We start from the raw sequence: 3,369 nt of genomic DNA, 5'->3' as shown, positions 1-3,369 counted from the left end.
ACGACTTCGGAGCGACTTGCAGGGACTTCACATAATGGAAGTCTATGCAAGTCGCTCCGAGGTCGCCCCAAAGTAGTACAGGACCTTATGTCAGTCCTATTAGAACGGGTCCTGTACTATTCAATGGACCGCGACCGAGCGCGACTTGTCAGGCTGACAAGTCGCCTGACAAGTCGCGCTAGTCTGAATGGGCTCTTAACCTTCCCTTGTTTTGCTTTATGTAGGAGATCCAAAAAAGTGATGATAAAGAGCAATACAAATTTCTATTATGTGTCATTTTAAAGTGGAACTTCATTCTCCCAATTAACATTGATTATTTTAATCCTCATCCTGCTAGCATTGGTAAATAGATAAGAAAGTATAAAATATTTGCTTGTTTTGCAAGCGAAAACAGTGCTTTGGAATATTGTATGAATAAACAATATTAGTGGTGCAGAGTATTCATATAGAATACTTACAATGATCAAATCATAAACATGAAATCACTTGGGTAGAATATTTTGAATAACTTACAGTGTGGTGCAGTCCTGGTTAGCAAATCATACCCTGGGAAGCTCCCATTGGACAGTGCAGGGCTGAGTTTTTAGGTTGTCAGAGGTTGTTGTAGACACATCCTACTCCACATGGTTTATACAGCACACGGCCAGCACACAGGACCTCAGTAGACTGGACACAACTCCAGGATAGGATATCTGATCTGTTTCTCTCCTTGCAGCATCTGAATTCGGAATAGGAAAAGAACTTCCAAAGGGGTTTTGGTGAGTGATTACACTTATTTAGCTTTGAAATTCTGTTAAATAATATAAGGTAAAATGTATGCTTCTTGAGATTTGTGTTACAGTCAAAGAAAAAAATAGCCATAATTTAGCCTTTCAACATCTGACTATAATTTTGAATGGATTTTTTTTTTTTTTTAACCTTCTAAAAGAAAACGTTGTAAATAAAAATCAGCACACCTAACTGGAACAGCTTAATATAATTTCACTGTCTTCAGTACTGATAAAGATCTACACTTTAGAAACATCAGGCAGACAGTGACTTCTGCTAAAATACAATGACCAACCTGCCATGGCCCACACCATTCTACAATAAAACTGATGGTAAAACAGCACTAAGTCAATACTTTAGATAAATTGAGAAATTACATAAAAAAAAAAAAAGAAATACATTTAGAAATGATATGCAATGTTTTTACAGCTACACAGTGCAGTGATAATGTGCAGAGGACTGTAATCAAACCAATCATCCAGGTTTTACTCTTTCACTCAAATAGACCAGTCAGAAAAACAAAATTAATTTCTTGATTTGGTATTGTGTTACAACACTGCAATATAGTTGTTAAAGTTAGAATGTAAAAAAATGTATCTTTGTCATCTGGCTTTGTAGATTGGTTGTAGACTTTTGACTTCTAGATTAGTTGTGTGCCTTATAATTGGCCAACACACCAGATTTGGAAATCACTGGGATCAGTTTCTGACTACCAAAAAGAAAGGTGCATATGGTAAGGGCTATTCACAGAACTAGAGTGATGGGGAATTTTTAGAACGTTTTTATAAATGGCCAACACTTTATCACCAGTAAAGATGTTACCTTTAATCTTTCTAACATGAACAATAGTTCCATTATATAGGAAGAAAAAGATTATCAAGTGGGTCATTTTAAACCCAATTTTCTCATAGATGACCATTAACATTTAATTGACAAAGTTTGAATTATGAGATTACTTGAATGGTGAATGGGACGTATTTCTGTTTTAGAAGCTGTTTTGGAGAATTTCATCTTTTTTAATATGACTAAAAATGCTTTTGGCTATATTTAGAACTCCAGCCATTCAAAGTATGTACAGAAGTACACCTTAGGATGACTATATGCATAAAGAGATGTTATCACTGTATGACCATGACATACTGTATAATAATGATGATTGTATCCCAACGCATAGAATTAACAATATTTGAACCTATATACAGTCAAGTCAGATCACGACTATTACTTTATGGATCACAAGTAAACCAGAAGCAAAGCACATTAGTTTTCAAGCAAATTTTATTAACTTTTTATTATTTTATAATTTTTTAATAAAAAAAGAATATTTTTTTTATTATTTTATTACATGTCCGATATTAATGAGGCATTTGATTCCTCGATCCCTTCTTGTAAGGAGGGCAAATGAGATAATTTTCTAGATGTGTATATAGTTTGTGTTTCTAAAAGAAATAGTATAAGTGTGGTTTCAGGGAACGGTTAATTTATGAAATGAGAGAATTGACTCATCTTACAGATAAGTGCTGGTCATCCTACAAAGAGAAGGTAAGGGTCAAGTTTAGTTTGTTTAAATGGGGTTTTTGTAAATTTTCCTTTCATGATAATCTAGGTAAATTTTTAACCAGAATGACAGCTTCCAGTTCTCTGGATTCCATGTGACAAGGTGAAGCCAGTGTCATCTTGTGTCACTAACATTCCAATGACTCTCTGGACTAATTGCATATGCATTGTTCAGAAACTGAGTTAGATATTCTCCTGTAGCAAGACAATCATAGACGCAAAATAGAAAGCAATGTTACAGTAAAGCGTGTGATCTTTTCTAAATACAGTCACAAAGTGCTGTAACTATTTGTCTTTTGTAGAAGTACCAAGAAATAATTGAAGGTGAACTACAGTCAGCAGGCTGCCTTTACACTTGAGCTGAGAATCTTTGCTCATTTATGTAGGCTTTTCTTTGAGCATTTGTACAGGAATTTTGGGGCATTTTTGCAGGCATTTTGCTTTAATTCTAGACAATAGAAAGCTCATTACTAGGGTAAAAAAAAAAACATTTTTGTGCATTTTTTCCAGACATTCCCATTTAAGTCTATTGGAGCCAAAAATGCTTGAAGCTTGTAGCTCAAAATAAGTCCATGCCATATTTCAAGCATCAAGCTTCAAGCCACACTACACACAATTGTGAACAGGTACAATTAAAAATCATGGGTTTGTGGCTGTTGATTGTTTTCAAATTTCGAGCTACAAAGTGCTCAAGTGTGAATAGGACCTTAAAAGGTTACATAAAATGCATGCGATTAATATTGCAAATCTCTTTACATCTGTTAAGAGCAAATTAAGAGTAAATTAGTAGCTCACTTTTTACTTTGTTTCTCAAGTCTATGTTTTTCCTAGAATTTTCGCTAAAGCTGTATTCCGGGAATGAGACAAAACCTACCCTTGCACTAAGGGGTACTTTACCAACCCTCCCAGCATCTCCTCTAAGTCACTTTGGGTCACGGTTGCAGGCTTGCCTCCTCATATACAATGAAGGGTTAGTAAAGCCTCGTACACACGCAACGAATTTCCGCCGACCGGTCGTCCGTCTTTTGTCCAGAGTGGTGTCTG

General features: G+C 35.4%; 1 protein-coding gene across 2 annotated transcripts in view; it reads left to right on the top strand.

The window, feature by feature from the left end:
- Positions 1 to 631: 631 nt before the first annotated feature.
- Positions 632 to 3,369, top strand: part of SLC7A2 (solute carrier family 7 member 2) — a 78,757-nt gene continuing 76,019 nt past the window's right edge. For both annotated transcript variants that reach the window (XM_082265002.1, XM_082265003.1), the window contains exon 1: positions 632 to 758. The gene's annotated coding sequence lies outside the window, so the exon portion shown is untranslated. The remainder of the gene's footprint in view (positions 759 to 3,369) is intronic.

The sequence above is a fragment of the Pelophylax lessonae genome (genome assembly GCF_965119305.1).
Source record: "Pelophylax lessonae genome assembly, chromosome: 1".
NCBI lineage: Eukaryota > Metazoa > Chordata > Amphibia > Anura > Ranidae > Pelophylax > Pelophylax lessonae.
This window is presented reverse-complemented; position numbering and strand designations above follow the sequence as displayed.